Genomic DNA, 20,267 nt, shown 5'->3' on the forward strand with positions numbered 1-20,267 from the left:
AACTTGTGTATGCAGTTCAATAGTTCAATGTTACAGTACCTAAACGCTGTACTTATGATGCACAATTAAATGAGTGGCTGTGCCTCGGATCCATGACCTACAATATTGCTGAGGAAAAACAAAAACTATTGGTTTCTGCTTGCCACAGTATTATGTTAATTCAAAGAAGAGAACCATGTTTTATTTTATTTATTTATAAAGTACCCACATTGCCCTGTGGGCATTATTATAGCTTTTTTTAGGATACACTGTGACAAGTTAGAAAAGAATAAGTCATTATTGTCAATTGATACAATCTCCTTCGGAAGGTCGTTGCGACAACTTTATGCAATATCACTATTGACTCTATTGACTCGTAACGTAATACCGCCGAGATGTTGCGAGGACCTTGCCAAGGTGCGGTGTTTGTTCTTGTTTATATTGCTGCGGCCATACCGCATACCTTCCTTTTTCCAGTACTTTCAGAGCAGGGCAAGTACATTCCGCGTTCCAGCGACACTTCTCAAGTATAACCAGCTAAAGTAACATTATTGAATGGCACTTGACATGTAGACCATTCCGACAATCATTTGCACGCTGCCATCTTTCCTTGGTGGACTGTGGAACGTGTCCTGAGCATGTGCAGTAGCTCTCTTCTGCAGAAGACCGTGCATGCATCCACAGCTGGGCGAATCGGTACTTCTCTTTTGGGTGATAAGCACTGGAAAGGTTTATGTTTCCATACTGTCAAGAAGTTTGCGTTAATTGCCTCGTCTAGTGCAGTAGCGAGTGAAGCAACTCTCGTCTTTTTGGCTTTGTAAGGAAGCTCACCGCAGTGAAACTCATCTAGCACCATACCGAAAATATTTGTGCAGGGCTACTCATATTTATGTGCGACCTGAACAGCGAAACTGCACAAATCTAAATTCTGACCCTGCAAGTAGTTCCTTTTGCACAAAGATGTTAGCTGGCAGAGATACATTTTCAAAGCCGATTGCATTTGCGCAAGAGGTTGAAACCATTTTTATGCCTGCGAATCTGTGCCGACTACGACATCAACTTCCCACGAAGCCGAAATAATAGAATTTGTATTGTTGTGCGAGGTTAAGGATGTAGGAAAACACATAAGGAAATGTTCAAGAGTAAAACTCGCTCTTGGGGACTAACTGCAGCAACAGGGATGATTAAGCATCAATCTAGGGATATTTAGGTCCCAACGTTAATCAAGCACCATTCTTTTATGTTTACGTCAGCGCTGACTGCTTTAACAGAATAATTCGGGAAGCGCACCTTGGCACCCCAATGGCGATAAAAATATATAAAAAAATAAAATGGCATTCTGAAAGCTTTTGAAAATTCATAAAAACTTCTACCCTCGGCGGGATTCGAACCCGCAATCCCCGGTTTAGGAGACCGATGCCTTATCCGTTAGGCCACGAGGGCTACAAAAATTTTCATTTTAAAAGGAAGCGCGCTCATAAAGGTCGGCTCTTTCAAGAGTGTGCACGGCGGTGCATGATTCGTGTGGGGTTCATACCTTGGTGTTCTCATGCCTGTGTTCGCTCCTCGGGCGAACACGAGCATGAGAGACACGATTTTGTACTTGATTCCCCAAATCTAGAGTTACTAAACCTTAGACTTATCGGTTATTCGAGTATGATAACCTAATTAATTCACCGTTTCAGGTCGTCGATCAGTGGTTCTCAACCGTTGATGTTTCGCGAACTCGTTGTGGATCGGCGGAGATTGAAGACCCCGTGTGAGGTGAGGGGAACGAAAATGTAGAGATTAATTGTGATAATGATTTAATATATGAATATAGCTAAAGGCTATTACGAAGTAGACTTCTCTTATTGACATACACTAGAGAAAGCTCACCCAAAAAGTGGAACGTTTTCTCAATCTAAAAAATACAAAAATAAAGACACCTGTACTGCCGTGTTTGAAAAGTGCTTCTCGAGCGGACCCCCCGCTCGAGAAGCACTGTTCGTGTGCAACGGTTGATTAGTGATAAAAGGAATTTCAGACGGAGCAATTTCAACCAGCAACTTGCCGTCGCAACACCAGCAACACCGGGCCATCCGCTGCGCGGCTGCGCCCGCGGCGCCCGCTTTCACACGCAGCAACTGCAGCAACTGCAATCGAATTGCTACGACTTGCTATCATCATCATGAAATTTTACTTTTCTTGAACTATTTAGACGAGTCACATGCTAAAAACATGTTTTTATAGACCGACACGCGGAGCGGCTCTGTTTACCAACACGGCCGGAAGGCCGCGCATGCGCGGTAGCTATGTGGGCAAAAGCAGCTCGGCTCTCCGTGTTTTCGCCATTGCGCTCTATGGCGTGCGCTCGTTGTTGTCGTTGTAGGGACGCTTGTATCTTTATTTGTGCGTCGTATTTCCTCATAACGTATGTCGTATGCTATGCCCGACTATTTGAGCTCGTTGCACGAGCCTGAACGGTACCGGTATCGAAACAAACTGCGCGTGGACGGCGTTGCGTACGAGGATCCGTACGCCGTAAACTAGGTCTGCTGGACTTCCGACGTAAAGTTGCTGCCACGGAAGTCGACGGCTCAGGTCGTCGTTTCTTTAGTTTTTTCGCCAAGCCAGTTCACGGCCGACACGGTGCAGGCGTACAAGACTCTCGAGGTCTACGATTACATCGAGTCGGTTTCCGCACTGCCGGCGGGATCAGCAGACTGTGGGTCTGCGATAGTGTGTGTATTCATTAATTGATTAAATACACAGAGCGTCTTCAAGTCAAGGTACGATATTTTCCATACCCTCATGACCACAAGGCATTACAACCAGTAAAGGTTTGTCCGTTCTGCAGTCTTGGCGGTAACAGGTTATAAGTAACGGCCTTACCAGGAAGGCGTTACTTTTTTCAGTAACGTAGTAACCTACTCGTTACGCTTTCGACACAGTAACGGATAACGTACTTATGTTAATATTTCAAGTAACGTAGTCGTTACTAGTTCCCAAGTCTTAAAGAAATTACTTTTCAATTGTTTCCGTGTTTAAGGCGTCAAGCCATGTTTTTCTTTGCGTTTTTTCTCGTAAGTATTTAGGTGAAACCGTAAAAAGAGAAAAAGTAATTATGTTCAGTTTCTGCATGAACATAATGTTTCTTGATATATGACCTGTATCGTCAAAACCGTAAAATGTGTTAAATCATAATTTAAAAAGGTAATGCAGAAGTAACGTGCCTTACTTTTTATCGGTAGCGGTAACGCGTTCCTTTTATTTTTAGATAACGTAGCTCAGTAACGCGTACCTTTTATTTGCAAGTAATGAGTGACGTATTTCGTTACTTTTTTTTTTTTTTTTGGTAACGCATACAACACTGCCGTTCTGTCGCCGATCCCCTTCTGCTCGGTAGCACGGGCGTAGCGAGCCTCCGACGAGCGCTTGGCCGGTGCGTTGTGCACGAACACCGTGGGAACAAAATCCGGGTGGTCTCGATCAGACAACGGTTTCCCTGTACATAAGCAAGCCTCGGGACGGAGATAGAAATGGAAGCCGCGCTTGCCTCCAAGAAAGTGCTTGCCGCACAAACGGTCTTTCGCGCGAGGCGACCATTCTTTTCGATCGACGGATATTATCCACCTCCTATGCCTTTCAGAGTCTGCCGGGAACTTGTGGAAACTCACTCCGCTGCTTTTTTTGTACATGTCGGTGAGATTAACGGCAACACAGCTTCGCGGCAAGCTGAAATGCTATGACGCCAATGCGAAACGTGCGCGCTCTTGCCCACACACCCCGGTTCCGGCGCGATCGCAGCGCCGCCGCAGCTCCGTGACGTCAAGCCCGCGTGTCGGTGTATATCTTTGGATGCCGTTGAGAATACTAACTAATCTTTCTGAAAAAACCGCGAAATCCACTGATCACAAGGAGGATAAATTAGCCTCAAAAGAAGGATGGTGGCGCCATCTCTGTTTCACCATCTGAAACGACTGCACACGTGCCAGCCGTGCCAGCCAGCACGGCCAGCACCCAACGCGGCGACGGGGCAGCAACGGTTGCACAAGGTAGAAATCCAGCGCTTTACAAGTGAGTTTGAAGGGTTTGAAGTAATTTTTTTTCCTCCCCCTTTCGTGCTGAGACCGCTGAGGCCACAGACAGGCCATCCAGACGTCTGCAAGAATTTTTAGTCGATGCTCGTGTTGAAACGAACGTATCGCGCGCGGGCAGTGGTCTTGCGAAAGAAATGGAGATGAACGTTCCCGCCAATGTTCAAAGTAGCCCGAGCCCGAACCGGCACGCGTTCGTGTAATCACTTCTAGTACTGGGTGACGTACGTTAAAAACCGCAGGTTAGCGGTTGTAGTGCACTAGCTAAATTTCTCATCTACAGCTAAGAGGCCTGTCACCCGTTGAGGCGTACCAACAACAGGGGCCCCGGAACCGGGGGGGAGGGGAGGGGGGGCTTGAGCACCCGCTGACATTTCCGAGAGGGTGCTGGGCAGTATGCTGAGCCCCCGTGCGTTTGGCTCAAGGCCTGCTGAACATTGCCTCACCCTCCCCCACCCCCTCCCCCCTGTGTTCCCTTTGGTACGTGGCTTGCCCTTAGCCACATCCTTGGCTAAGGGGAAGCACGTGGCTGTTTTTGTTACGGCTGGTTAACCACCGAATTGCGGCACAACCTTCGCACACGAATTTCCAGAAAGAAATAGCGAAGTAAAGCAAAGTGTCAGTAAACGGCCTGCATAGTACAGTCAGGGAGATCTTTCCTCTCCCCCTGCTTGGTCGTTTTCCTGGGTCCTCACATACGGCACTCGCAGGTTTGCGTGGTCATTGGGGGGGGGGGGGGGGGGGGGGGAGGAGGAGGAGGAGGAGGAGGAGGAGGAGGGGGAGGGAGGCGCGCAGCTAGCGCACTGTTTTTTTTTTCCACCCAGCCAGCCGGCTTCTTCCTTTTGCATATATTTTGATCAGTGATGTTTCCTAAAAAAACTAAAAAAAAAAAAAAATTCTTTCAGCTTTTTTTTTTTCTTCTTGGGGCTGCGATTTTTTTTTTTGTAGTTGTTGTTTTTGTGTTCTGAGCAACCACGGGAGTCGTGGAACTGCTTCCATGGGGAGAGCCGAAGCGCGAGGCGGGGAGATGGTCTGCGCAAGACGAAAGCCCTTCTTGAGCGAGCGACTGCGTACGGATGTAGCAAGCTGAGGGAATCAAGTATCCCAACTTCCAAGGCAAGAGGAGGCCTTAGCAGGTGACACAGTTTGTCGAGGGAGAGATCGCATTTGCGGGCTGTGTTGAAGCACGGCTATCACGTTGTCGTCGGAGACATCGAAGATTTTGGGCATTCTCGCCTGTATTTCTGTGTCTGGTTTTCGAACCACAATTTGGCTCTTGGCGAGCCAGCTTCATGTTCAGGCGGGCACCCTATAAAACACCCAGACGGTTTTACCGAGTTCTGGGCAGTAACTATAGTTACTAGTAACGCGTTACCGGTAACTAGTTACTTTTTCAATAACTTGTAACTCTAACTCGCTACTGCTTAGTGAAAATAACTTGTAACTGTAGCAGAGATACAATTTTCCGAAAGTAAATGTAAAGAGTGACGTCGTTACAGTTATTTCTCAGATTTATGTGCAAACATATTGCAAATACGACCGCCAAATCGTTTCGCAACTGCATGAGAGGGTCCAAAATCCTGATACAGGAAGGGCAGAGAAAAAACTGCCCTCCTGGAGCTCGAGAGAAAAAATAAACTAAGTTCTGGGGTGACCCTGCTTCGCCAAGCTGGTTTCGCCTACTGGGATGATGGGGACGTTTGTGTCCGTACCCGAGCTCTCTGACCGCCGCCATTTTGCGAATCGAGTGACCCCTGTCAGCCAGAAATTTCTGCCACCTGCCTGAGCTGTGGAAATCCTGTCAGCGTGACTCCCTACCTGCATTGTGCATTCGGAGTTCGCCGGCTTTTCTTGGAAATTTTTTACTTTATTTGCCTGTTTAGGAAGCTCACCCTTTGTCTGTTATCTTCGACTGCGATAACCAGGGAATACCAGGCCTTGTAGCCTGCTCGGCCTTCGCAAAAAGCAAACGAAGAGAGCGACTGTCAAGCAGCCCGCAACGCGGGCAGTTCGACGTTCTTTGTTTGTTTCCGTTGAAATAATCTCCTAAAAGCTTTCCCGGCAATGTTCCGGGTAGAGTGCCTTCATATGCGCTTCGCATAGAGTGACGCCAACTGCCTGTTTCCCTTTCTCACACCCTCTTCCACCGCCATTTTGTTCCCCTCATTGTTTCCCCGTGCGCCGGAAAGTGGCCTTTGTGTCCAACGGTAATCCCATCCGAGGGGGAAAATGCTAATCCTCCCTCCGTGGGTTCCACAACGCTGCTCCGAACTTCTGTGATAAGGTGCTTGTTTCCGGAAGGGTTATAAGCCCCACGGATCATCGCCGAGGAACAAAATGGTTGCTGGTTTGTCGGCCAGTGGTATTACAAAGGGTGGCATCACCCTAGCAAAGCGCACATGAAGGCTCTCTAGTTCCGGGTCTTCGCGAAAAATAGTTGATAGGGTCGGGTCCGGGGTGTGGGGACGGAATAGACACGTTCGTTCATTTGCTTTGAAGCTGTGCAAGAAAATCAGCTCTCCTCTACATGTGCCCCCAAACACGCCGGATTCCGTCCGATCGTTGGAAGTGCCTATCGTTGACACTGTATATTGGATATGCTGTGTTATTTGAGACCTTTCTCAAATCCTGTTCGGATAACGCCGCACCGAGGGGTACGTACAATATAGTATTTTGTTCAATTGATCAGACTAATTTCATGTTGTGGTCGGGGAATATCCATGCAGTTCGGATATCCTGTGCGGTCAAATATTTTCGACGGTTAAGACCTTTGTAGATTGACACGGCTGAGTGTATTGTGCCGTAAAATGATCAACATAAAATTAAACAAACATTCCAGTTGCATTTGTTCTGTCGCGCACGGACGCACCAAAACAGCTTTCATTTCTTTGTTTTTCTTCCCAAAAATAGTACAGTGCATTCTTAAAAATCCCGAAAAGGCTTGTTCGCCATCCAACACAAAATAAAAAAATAGAACGCGGCAATTTAGCCTCCACCAGCGTCCGGAAGTGCGCCTACGCTGTCTGGTACAGCCCACTGACTAGAAAACCCACAGCCCAAGGCAGTCGGGCAACACTGACGTATTCTCTCAAAACCAGGGACGCTGGCTGTAAATCGCTTCTCCCACAGCACACGCAGATGTAACAAAGCGTGGCATCTCCAAAGTGTTTCTCTTTTCTTCGTCCGGCGGAAGAACCAAATGCTTTTCGCGGACAGTTCTTGGTGATTGTCGCCCCAAACGCCCGCAGGCCTCTGCCGCAGGCTTACGGGACAACCGATTTTCTGAACCTTCTCTTTTGCCGCCAAACAAACAGTTCGCTTCCCTCTAATTTGAATCGTCCAACCCCCAGATGCACTCTTGCGGGGTCTCGACTTTAGGCCCATTTGCTCTCCCCTCCCCTTTTTTTGCTACCCAATTACCTGCCTTGCCTCCCATCTCCCACGTGTTGTACACCATTGCTCTGCTCCTTGGGTCCCGTCACTTGAGAAAGAGTATTCGCTCGAACCGTCTGTGCCGTTCTGCTAGTTTGTGTGTTTTCTTGTGATTGAAAGACCGCCCTTAGCCGGGACCAGGGACACTTGGCATCAGTTGATTTGTGGATATTCACGTCGTGGGCTTTCCGGGTGGTCTTTTTGGGGTAGTGAGATGGAGGAGCGCAAACGTGTCCGATCTGGTTAGAAAGTGGCGGAGAAAAGATCGCAAAAGCCATTTGAAATTCTACACGCAGTGGCCGTTTGTACCTTGATCACTGCTTCTTTTGCACCGCTGCGATGTTCAGCGGGTTTGACGAAGGAATGCTGCCGCTACATTGCTTTCCAAGTTTTCAAGAAAACCATTTTGTTCGACAGCAGCGCCCTCTCTATACATCCGGGAAATTCAGCGGGTTCGGCGGGTTAAAATGAGAGAGAGGGCACGCGCCCGACTCCGCTAGCAGACGACAAAACGGGAGGTTGCCATTCTCCATCTTTGGGCTGTATCGGCGGGCTGTACGGAACATCGAACACTCGCTCGTGGCTGCCGTTGTGAAGTGGTTCGCGTTCTTAGAATAGTTATGGCTACTCCAAAATCAGCCTAGAGCTCTCTGCTGTTCTACTTCGGTAGATGATCAACCGACATCTTTTTTCCGTTATTTAAATAGCAGTTGAGTCAGCCGGCAGTACTGCCCTCAACTACTGCGTGTATTGCGGCAGGAGAGCACGTTTTTATTTATTATTTCAGACATCCACTCATGGTGTCTAAAGGCCTACACCAGTACGAAATTTGTATGGTACAAAAAGGTACAGCCACCGGATTCACTTTTCGCCGGAGAGACCGGCCAGTCTGACACAGTTTTCCCTATTTGTTTTTTTATTTGCACACAGATAACAGCGCACTTGAACTTTGTTAGTCTTTTTTATCTCGCATAGTAATACACGAAAACTGGCATACTAAAATCTACACATCTGCGCTTAAAATTCCCAAAATGACGCGATTTTAAACAGAGTTTGTACGCCAGCCGGATGACAGCGGAGCAGACGACACACGGGCGAGAGGGGGAGGGTATTTTTTTCTCTTTTTACCCTCTCGATCGACGAGTGGATTGAAGTAGCATAAGAAAACATCTACAAAGCTGATTGCAAGGTATGACTTGTATTATTATTGGCTTGACATATGCACAATGCTTATTGCTTCCGTCCCATTTCGCCTCACCAAAGAAATCCGAAATTAGAAATGACCGATTGTATAAACTCGCACCATGATTGAATATACCCGAGATCTAGAGGCGCTGTTGTATTTGTGTATACCTAATCGTGGTAGCGCTTAATTTTAAAGTTCTTTACGGATCATCAGCAGGTATCTTAACTTATAGAAAAACTAAATTTGCCTATTATTTTTGTCAAATAACCATGCATGCTTTATCATATAGTAGATTTACCCGTGCAGGGAGCAATTCATGGTAAAACCTGAATTAGGAAGTATCAAACATGTTAATATTGGCTATTAGGAAAATCTTAAGTTTCTCAAAAAATCTGATTCACTACTGTGAACAACACAATGTCTTACGAAAAATCTATGTTAAATGAAAGGCATAATAAGGAAGGTTCCCTTTGAATGTTTCTTGAATATATTTGTAATATAACGACAAAGTGACGACGTTACTGTAGCGAAGTAATTGTAACTGTAACAAGTTACTTTTCAAATTTTGTAACTGTAGCAGGGTTAGTTTTTCCCCTGAGTAACTCTAACTGTAACACTGTTACATTGTAGCAGTAACGTGCCCGTGACTTGTTTTACCATCTTTTCAAAGACGGCCATAAAAACAGAAAACATTCTGACATAAAAAAAAAAAAAAAATGTCATCGCAGTTAAGGTTTACCACCGAAGGACGACCGCGTCCACGGTAAACATTTTTGAAATTTTCAATAATGGATTGCTATAACGTTCTAATCTACAGGAACGAAGCCGCGCCGAGAAATTTCACAGGAATACGTCCACGCTTCGTTGAAAATGTCAGCTTTCTACGGGCAGGCGCCCGATTTTCCAGTGCATTTTACAGCAACACCGTAGATCGATGCCGCCGTGTAGTTACTTTTATTGGATCAGATTGTTTCAACATCTCATTGCTTCGTGACAGGAATTATGGATGAATGTATAGACACGCTGTATAGATAGTGATAATAAACCTTCTATAAACAGTAAAATCTTGATAACAGCTTTTCTTTAATTTTAATTTTTTCACTCCCGCCCCCCCCCCCCCCCCCCCCCCTTTTTTTTTTAAATATAACCGCTAGCCCCGCCCCACGTAAAATAGACTTCCGGCCAACAACATACAAAGCAAGACAATTTTTTTTTTTTTTTTTCGTGGAAGCAGGCTTGAACTGGCTTTTATCGATAAGTGTTCCGGCCCAAAACCGGCGCGCGTTGAGTCCGCGCTCCTGCCGTGCTCCTGCCTACTCCGACGCTCCCAGTACGGTGCCTGGAGCGCGTCTCCGACTGGTGTGTTTAGTGTCCTATTCCGCCCATACATCAAAAGTGGTCCCAATGTGGCAACAAATGACGTCACAGAAGCCGGAGTGTCACCATGCTGTTTCATGTCGCGATCCTGGCGGCTGGTCGTACAAATGCTGACAAAAAGCACGAGCGAACACGAGTGTTGCTGTCGTCAGGGCGTCCCAGGCGTCCCAACTTCCTGCTGCTGTAGCTTCCGTGGACTGTCGAAGTGAACAGCGACCTGCAGCAGAACAGGCGTCTGCCACATGCACCACAACTGTTGAGACGCCGCCAGGTTCGCGACTGGCGACAACATGACACTTCTATGACGTCATCAGGCGGAAATCGAGGGACCACTTTTTGGACCCGGTAAACACAGCAGTCGGAGACAGGCAGCGTACTGGAACGCATCCGACTGGTGTGTAAACACACCAGTCGGAGACGCGTTCCAGTACGGTGCCTGGAACGCGTCTCTAGGCACTATAGTTCCAGGCGCCATAGCTCCCAGTTTCATACTCCGAGCCAGTGTTGCCAGACGGAGAAAAGAAAAGTCAGCAGATTTATTTATTTATTTATTTATTCGAATACCTACATCGCCCAGATCTGGGCATTATTGTAGGGGGGTAAGGCAATACAAAACAATAGCAAACGATACATATAGAGATACACAAGAACTATTGTGATGCAGAAATAGTGGATATGACATCTTAGGAGAAAAATACAACATACTTTGTACAGTATATGAAAACAAAGTATAGTGACTGGCACTATTAGAAGAGCAAAGTGAAAAATTATTCCAACAGCAAGTTTTTTAGCGCAGTAGGAAAAGATGAAGGAGCCGCAGAGATAACCTCAGTTGGTAAATTGTTCCATTCGTGTATTGTTCGTGGAAAAAACTAGTGCTTTAAAACGTTAATTCTGCATCTATATTCTCATACTTTTAAGTGATGATCTGTACGTGGCGAGACATAACTGGGCTCCTTAATATAACGTTCTTCCCCAAAAAGTCAGTAGATTTGCTCAAAAATCGGTAGACTCTACGAAATCTGTGTTTTGCCATGTTTTCCTATTTCCATTAAACCACACTTCGAAGAAATTGTATAGAGTAACAAATAAAATAGTAATAAGCACCCACACACAAAAAAGACCAGTTCTCGAGTAATTCACTTATACCCAACCAAAATTTACCTGTTTTTTGGAGGACAATGTAAAATAACACCGTGAATGTTTTTTTTTTTTTTTTTTTTTGTCAGCATTGATTAGTGTGGCGATTTTGAGGATTATTCTTTGAAATCGAGAGTGAGCCCCTTTTGCGATCAACAGATGAGGGCATGGAGAATAGAAGGGTAGGAGAGGGCATGACGTCAGCGGCGTAGCCTCCACAAGCCATGCTCCCTTTACGCCTCGCCTCTTTCTCATTTTCCTCCTTACTCTCCTCACTTATCAGCCCAACATGACCACATCACGTGACCGTAGCTAGCCTTCGTCTAGCCTTCGATCTGATAAAACCTACCGGACTTAGCGCGCGCAAGCCTGCAAGGAATCCTCCTACAATCGACCCTCCATCTCGCACGTGACATGTCACGCGCACCAATCGCCAGAGAGATCTGCGGTCACGATGGGCACAATTTCGTTTAAACTTTTTATGACTAGGCTTCACCAATATTGCAGTGTGCACCCTCCTAGCATGACGAAAATAATCCCTGGAGAAGGGGAACAAGAGGGACAAAGGACAAACATAAATCTCCAAACACAGCTAGGTGATTGGAGATTTGTGTTTGTCCTTTGTCCCTCTTGTTCCCCTTTTCCAGGGATTATTTTCGTCATTCTTGTCCAGCTCGCGTGCACCTTTGCATTTAATTGCATTATAATTATACCCTCTTAGCACTTCTAACGCCCTTGGATAAGGGCGACCACTGATCTCAAATGGGAGGGGGTGAAGCGCGGCTAGGATGGCTAGAGAGTTGGGTGTGTCGAGCGCGCCGGCTCTCCCATGCATTGCCGCGGCCGGTTTTGAAAATCACCGTGAGGGGCGCTCTACTCAGCGTGTATGCTAGGCGCGCGCAGCTGGCGCAGGGATTTCCGTGCGGCAAGGCGGGTAGCGACGAGTTCATGCCCGCTTTCATCTGTTGTTTAGCGCTTGTGTGGGTTTATTTCAACCGTTCCTGCATGCCCGTCCGTCAGGTGACACGCGGAGACCATGGACGTTGCCCCGTCAACCTTCGGCGTAAAGAAAAAGCAGCGAGCGAAGCTCTGCATAATTCGTTCCAGGATGTACGGCAGGCTACAGGTCTGCAAAAGAAAAACACACGTTCATGAAAAAAAACAAAAAAAACAGTGAGTGCGCAGGCGAGCTGGTGAATGTTGATCATGATGTAGAAAACCCGAGACTGTGGTAAAAGTAGGGAAACTTGGCGAAAAAGAAAGACAAGAGAAAAGAACGTCTTTTCCCCTGCCTTTCTTTTTGGTCAAGTTTCCCTGCTTTTACCGCAGTCTCGGGTTTTCTACATCATGATGAACACGTTGTTCGCCGTCCCGAAGGGCCCAGTCCTCTTCTCTCAGTGAGACAGAAATATTTCGAGGGGATACACGCATCTTCAGGAAAACTCTGCGTTGTATGCACTTCATTTCGACGAGCGGTACATTGAGCGATACTCCTCTAAAGTATCGCTCAATCCGTTCGAGATATCGCTGTATGAGTGAAGTTTTGGGGCTCGTCGCGTCCTGCTGTACACGTCTGCGGCCAGTGTTGGGAAGTACTTTAAGTACATTGTACTTAAAGTAGAATGTACTTAAGTACATTGTACTTAAAGTACTACTTAAATTAGATTTAGGAAACTTGTACGTTACTTAGAGGATTTTTTCTGCTACTTGCCGAGGAAAGTATACAATTTTCGACTTCAAAGTACATTCCCCAAATTTGATTTTGTTAAATTTCTTTCACGAAGTGATGCCTTGTCAACTTCGAAGAAATACTGGGAGGGATATTCTACTCTCACCAGATACCTGAGAGGGACGCATCGCCCCGTTTGTACTGGGAGCGGCTTTTCTGTAGCTTTTTGAACTCTCGCTACTTCTCGGTCGGTCAGCGCGAACGAGGAGGTTTAAAATATTAGGAGAGAAAAATAATCATAATGTAGCACCTGAGACTGTGGTGCGAAAAAATTAAATTTTCAAGTCGAAGTAAAAGGCAACAGAGGGGGACGTCACAATGTTTTGAGACATTCTCTTTTGTTTTTTTCCTTCTATTTGAAAGTTTCTTAATTTTTTTTGCACCCCAATCTCAGGTGTCACGTTATGATTAATTATCACCAGATCGCTTGCACACTTATTTTTTCTTTTTTTTTATTAAGGAGAGGACATTTTTTATGATATCTATGGGGCTGATGCCATGCTCCATCCTATAACATTTAACCCCCTTGGGTGCAACAATCCAGTGCAAGGGACGCCACATTCAGAAGAGGGTCTTCTGAATTTGGCTCCATTCCTGAAACAAACTACTCTGTGGCCACTTGACTTTATCAAATATTCGCCGCTGTTTTTGAGGTCATGCACCCTTGATTACCCCTGGGCACCAATTAAAAAAAATCACTGTGTAGGGGAATGAAAGGGCATCATGAAAGATTGTGTTAAAATACTTGTACTTTACCTTGAAAGTACATTGTACTTATAGTACTTTACTTCAAGTACGTTGTTCCCAGTGTATTTAATACAAATTTACTTAAAATATATCACGTCTCATTTACTTTGTACTTTACTTGAAGTATCTTTTAGATGTACTTTACCCAACGCTGTCTGCGGCCTTATTTTCTGAAATCTGAATTTCGGTTCAGCATCCCTTTAAGCTGGTTGCATTCACTTTTCAACACGACTTTATGAAGCTGGCCTTTCGCGTCGTCAACAGGAAGGAGCGGGCGTCAGTGACAGACACGAGCCTAGGAATGTATGTATGCATATACTACAATAAATCGTGTGTGAAAGAGGCTGTGTAAAAGATGTAAATAAAATTTGGACTGTTTTTCGTCTTCAGCGGTGGTTTACATTCGCAATCCTCCACCCCCCGATGATCCCAGTTTTTAGCGTCTGCATGAAAGAATTCACCGAAAAGCACCGATATTGGTGAAATAAATAAACGCCGATAAACATCCACCGATATTTGTTATAAATAAACACCAGAAAGTATACAACCTATGATGTATATTATGTTACTTCGCTCACTCTCTTTTAAAATCGATTTTGTATTTCATTGCTAGTTTTCCACGTTGAATAAAAATGTAAAGTGACAAAAATGCATTGTTTGCTTTCTGTCATGACAAATTTTCGCGTTGTTTCTCGCCAGCCATGTCTGCTCTTGAATCACAGGGAAATTGCACCAAAAGTATCCAGTGTCCTCAGACATATTTTAATGTTAAAGTGCCTGCGCCGTTGCAGCGTCGATTCATTTTATAGACGTGACACAGAGGCTTGAAACGCGAAATTTCGTCACGGCTGCTGATACCTCGGCGGACATTTCAAGTACTTCGAAAACATAGTGCACAAGAGAAAATTAAAAAAAGATCGCCCCATTTTTCCATATTACCCCGAGAGCGTTGCGGTGAGAAGAGAACGACTTCAAGTGCTCATTTACCTTCGTCGACACTCCAAAATCGGGTTGACTATCGAATCCAGGTTTATCAGACTTTCATTATGCTACGCCAAGTAATTTTGTAAAAAAACACAGCCGATAAGTGGCCGGGAAAAGGTCCGCACCCAGCGCATTTCGGCCCCAGCGCAGCCAAAACACCGCGGTCGGATGCATACAGGTAAAGCCCCTTGATAAAAGCGTTTTTTACAAGTACCGCCAACCATTGTTGTGGAAGCGCGCGAGACACGTGCCATGAGCGGGTGCTCCGCCGCCATTCGCTTCCAAGGCCCGCTCATTTCAGTGCTGCGCCGCCATTTGCTTCCAAGGGCCGCTCGTGGCATGGGCCTCGTGCACTCGCGCATTTGACGCTACTTGCAAGACAAACGCAAACACATCGAGGGGCTTTACATACAGGCCTTCCGAGGCGCCTCCTGGCGACAGATATCCCTTTCGGTGCCGCGCGCCAGCCGCTGCTCGACACACCCAACTCACTAGCCACCATAGCGCGGCTGAGCGGGCGGCGGCCATCTTGCTGTGGGCAAGAACCCTCATATCGCCGCAGCTGCGTTTGCGCTTGGCCGCGCGTTTTATGAAGGTAGTGGCGGTTACACAACAGTGAACATAACAAACAACTTGCGTGATAACAATTTATTTGTCGTTTCTTAGCACTCACTTGGCCTATAATAAGCAGTGAGACAATTACGAACCTAAAAGAAATCCATTTAAAATATCACTGATGAGTTAAAACCAAGCCTTGGTTAAAACTGTCACATTGAGGAGTTTATTTTACTGATGGCTGAAAATAATCACCCTTGACAGAAGCGGCCTCACCTTGTTCTTGATAATTTCTCTGTTCTTTTCCTTTGTCATGTGGTGAATTCTGACCTTCAGATACTCTTCAGCCAGTTTCTTACACAAGCTGTAAATATGGTTGTTTAGAGGAGGATCGCAGTCTTGAAGGTGGTTCCAGTTGCAAGAACCACTTCTTCTGTGGCAACGCACTCAACACTTCCAACACTAGCTGTTCGGTCCTATGCTGCACCGATTTGACGGTTTCCCACTCGGCCTGCAACTGCCGCACCCCTTTCTCGACGGCTTCGCACAGCCCGACGACGTCTTGTGATGGAAAAACAAGTCCACCCCGTTTTTTTTGGCTAACAAGAGGTTCCAGTTCTTGTGAATGCAGGGCTGCGATACACTCCTGGCCTGTTGTAGTTGAAAAAACGTTGCAAACAACAAAGCCCGCAATGTATGGCACCATAGAAGCAACAAAAGGGGACAGGCTTTCAGGGCGGTGAATGCGATGCTTGTAATCGTGGTCTTCTGGCTGAATGACTGGTGCCCTTCTGGTGTCGGAAAAAGTACTTGTTGCATCTTCTTCAAGCACAATAATAGATCCCGTCAGGATTGATTTCTTGTCTTAAAAACAATTTCCCGAGTTGGAAGACTTCACTTCTGTCTGAATCAACAGACGTCTGTACGAAGCCATGAACTGCACAGCCGCAGGGTTGTTGCTAAACCCTCCCCGTACTCGAATGCACCCGAAAAACTCGGCATGCTCCTGGCTCAGCTTGTGTGTTAAGAGGTACTTTAGGCGCTTTAGGCGAAAACCGACGAAACCGGTTTTCTTTAACCCTTCCAAAATAGGACGTCCTGATGGGTCTTTCAGTCTCTTGATGTACGCTCGAGCCTCGGAAAAGAATGCCTTCCAGCATGCTTCATTCTGCTTCCGTAAGGCCGCCTTGTAGGATCTTGCCAACAGGTGGTCGAAAACTATACTGAATTTTGCTGTTGCATTTGCACCTTTGAACTGCGGCAGCTTGAGTACTTGCTCGAAGAAGTCCAAAGCGTCAGCGACTGATGCACTCAGTGCTTGAACTTTTGCTATTTGCTCTTCAGTGGCGCACACCTTGTTTTGATACCACTGCTTGGTAGGTGAACTTACAGGCAGCTCTTCCCCTGCTTCGGACACTTCAGCAATCGCAGCGACCACGCAATCTCGAGGCTTGGGAGCCGGCTGCTTCCTTTTAACGTGCAATAAAAAGCATACATGTGCTTCTTGAGTGCCAAGTTACAAGCCCACTGGATGCGTAAAACAGTATCAAAAGAGATGACGCCACAGCCTACTGGCTGCACGTGAGGCAAAAACTAGGCGAAAAAAAAGGTGCAGAAAGCCATTACACACCGTTTGTCTCTCACACGTACACGCGCGCGCTTTCTCTCTCTCTCTCTCAAAACACACACACACACACACACACACACACATATCCAGTCGTCACGAACTGACACACACACATCCAGCGTCACGAACAGACCCCAGTCACGTCACGAACTGACACACACATCCTGCGTCACAAACTGACTTGTGAGAAGCGCGAAACATTCATTTTACTGTCACAATTCCCCTTTTGACTACTCACTGGCTTCTGGAGACGCATTGGAAAGGCAGGGGACAGCCTGAGCACACTCCCAGGCAGCAGTCGCGTCGTTTGTCCGGTGCGGTCGAAGCACTCCGGTGCGAAATGCACGAAACACAAACGATCTCCGTCTTTCGCTTGCCAGCGTTCGTGACGAACGGCTCGCTCCCAAGGGCTCCGCGTCTCCGGATCCTTTGGAAATCTGTTAATGAATATGAGACTGGTGATTGTCGTGCGCAGGCGCCAAATCGCCGGGCATCGCCAGGGCGTAGGGAATCTCGATCGCATCCCCATTCAGAACAATTCTCATTGTATTGACAAGTGTAATGTGATATCTTGTCCCGCCTTCGCCCTGTTCGTGCATCCGTACGCAATACAGGAGCAAACCATTCGTGTAGGAGTCTTGTTTACATGCCCTTTTCGTCAGTTTCCAGTTGCTTTTAGTCCACAACAAAGACCGCGTTCACCCCTGTCAGGCGCGTTTCCTTCCCATGGCAACATGGCGACCGTGGCTTCACTTGACGAGCGCCCCCTCCACTCCAGCAAAATTCTTTACATCCTCCTTGATTACCTCTAGCCAAGGCACAGCTCCTGCAGCCACTATCATCCATCCATGGCAGACAGCGTTTTGGCAGGTGTGGTGGCAGGCTGCCGTCAAACTAGGGTGGGTGATATTTCGTGCTTGATTGAAATTGTTTGACGAAACATGTTTTTGAAACCCGGCGTGAACGGTAGCTCGATCTTCGAGGACCCGGTGAAAGTTTCACGAAATCGCAGCACCGGGGAAAAGCAGCGCAGCACGCATGGAAAGACGCATTGAAAGAAGCATCGAAAGCAGACGCCCGTACGGAGTCTGCTTTCGATGCGAGCTGCGCTGCTTTCCCCTGCTACTGCGCTTTCGTAGAACTTTCACCGGGTCCTTAAAGACGAGGCTACCGTTCACGCCGGGTTTCAAGTATCTGCTTCGTCGAACAACTTCAATCAAGCACGAAATATCACCCACAATACGGTGTACTAGATCTACGGCTATTTAATGACAGCCTGCCGCCATTGCGCTGTCCGCCATATTACTATGATGGCTAGATATAATATAACTCTACCAAAAAGATGGCCGACCGTGGCCGCATTCCCGTCCACAGGCGGAGCTGGTCGAACGCGATTCAGCAAATAGACATAGAGATCAGTGAGGGCGACAGTGCGACATCCACCTGTCGCTGTTTTTGAAACGAAACCAAAACAAAACGTTCCGGCAAGTGCGCGCGTACATGTCCAATGGAAGTCCTGTGCAAGCTGCCATCCTTCCTTACTGGGCTGTGGAAGGTTTCTACGCAACCCTGTCGGCGCGGAGCACTGTTGAGGCTACGCGTCGTCTACTACGGGTTTATTTCTTTTTCGCCTGACTCAAAGTTTGCGTTCAAACGTGGAGGAACTTAATTCGTTATCTTTTTAAGCCACCGAGGAATAACATTATATCATTTTCTTGCCAGAGCCTGCCAAATAAAAGTAAAGAACCAAGATTTGGATGTCGATCCCATGCATTCCGCCGGGCGAATTAATGAAAATGGCGGCCCTCTCCACTCAGCTGGGAGCATATGGCTGGGAGCAGCCGAGAGTTCACGCGCATGCGCTCACGCCTCTCGCTGTGCGCCGCGGGCTGAGTGGCTCACTTGGGAGGGGGTTGTTACGGCGGCGAGATCATAGACTGGCCAAACTCCCACCATATATGGCTCTGGCCCGGATGTCACCGTCGAACCGTCCAGCGTAACGTTGAACCGTCGAACCTGCTCTGAGTGAATAGATAGATGAATATATGGCTAAGTCAGTCGAATAGGACGGGCTTCTGGGCAGTCTAGCCAGTGCTTCGTTTTTAATTCTGGGAGAATATGAGTTTCCTTTGATGGCCGGGCGACCGTAGGAACCGAATAATACATTTTAATATGGTTACAAAAAAAAAGCCAGTACATTTTTTTTCCAGTGAATCAGCAGACCCGGAACGAAATCAGTAGATCTACTGATAAATCAGTAGACCTGGCAACACTGCTCCGAGCGCAGCGACTAAAGGAACATCGCGTACATGAGCGCGACACACCGAAACTATCGACAAGGTGCAGGAGCCAATCAGTCCGCACGGTGATGACCAGCTGTTATGACGAACCTGCATGGCGTCTCGTGCATACAGGTGGGAGAAGCCGAAATTGTTTCGGAGATAAACTAATGAAGGCCTGTGTGTAACGGAAAAGTTAGAAAGACAAAGGCGTTAAGACGTTTCTTCAGATGTTTTACTACTCCTGAAAGGTTTAGAGACTAGTTTATTTTTTGTTTTGTTTTTGTGGGAGGGTCCCAAGCAGCTGATGCGTGGTCGAGTAGTGGCCGAATCAATGTTTTGTATGCAATCAATTTAGTTGAGCTGGTACAATGCTTTAGGTTACGTTTTAGGAACCAGAGTTTGCCTTGAATATTCCAGCGTAGGTCCGTTCAAATAGATACTGACAGGGTATTTATGCTCGCCGAGGTTTTTAGTTGTACGTAACATATGAGAGCCCAACTACCCAGAACAGAATTTGCGGCTCGAAATCCGGTTTCTTTCCGCCCGAAAAACGCCGATCGAGAACTGGCCGGTTTGAGTCGCGCTCACTCTCTTTTCCGTAGTCACGGGCCGTTTTCTGAGGTTTCGGCGCGACCGCCAAATTTAATCAAAGTCGTGGGTCATTGAAGGCACACAGTCAATATTAAAAATAGAAAAAAAAAATATGAAACCCATTTTTTTGTGGCTTCAAAAAGCTACAAATACGTTGATAGAAAAAAAAAAAAAAGTAGCAGAGACAACTGGAAGCATTCTGTGCGTTCACTGCATAAAGGTCGGTTCACACATGCAGCGGAGCGCTAAGTTAGCGCTACGTGAGCGCTCCAAGGAGCGCTCATGTGGCGCTTTCTAGCGCGTGATGTAGCGCTCCGTTAGCGCTTCAGTAGCGCTCTGTTAGCGCTTCAGAAGCGCTTTGTTAGCGCTTCAGAAGCGCTTTGTTAGCGCTCTGTTAACGCTACAGAAGCGCTTTGTTAGCGCTCTGTTAGCGCTACAGAAGCGCTCTGCACGCTCCTTGTGCCGTGCTTGCTGCTGCGGAACAGCGCGTGCACGGCGATTCCTTTGTTGTTGTTTTTCCTTTGGCATTGAAAGAAGAGGAAGTGAAACAGCCGCTCTC

The 20,267-nt window shown here is 46.8% G+C and overlaps 1 protein-coding gene and 1 non-coding gene across 2 annotated transcripts in view; one reads left to right on the forward strand and one right to left on the reverse strand.

The window, feature by feature from the left end:
• Positions 1–1,349: 1,349 nt before the first annotated feature.
• Trnar-ccu lies at positions 1,350–1,422 on the reverse strand. The gene has a single exon. It is a non-coding gene; the product is annotated as a tRNA-Arg (tRNA).
• Positions 1,423–3,922: 2,500 nt separating this feature from the next.
• LOC115310542 (telomerase reverse transcriptase-like) overlaps positions 3,923–20,267 on the forward strand; it is a 50,380-nt gene continuing 34,035 nt past the window's right edge. Inside the window, exon 1 of the mRNA XM_029968945.4 lies at positions 3,923–4,038. The gene's annotated coding sequence lies outside the window, so the exon portion shown is untranslated. The remainder of the gene's footprint in view (positions 4,039–20,267) is intronic.

This window comes from Ixodes scapularis, unplaced genomic scaffold (genome assembly GCF_016920785.2).
Source record: "Ixodes scapularis isolate PalLabHiFi unplaced genomic scaffold, ASM1692078v2 ptg001212l_1___fragment_1__unscaffolded, whole genome shotgun sequence".
Taxonomy (NCBI): domain Eukaryota; kingdom Metazoa; phylum Arthropoda; class Arachnida; order Ixodida; family Ixodidae; genus Ixodes; species Ixodes scapularis.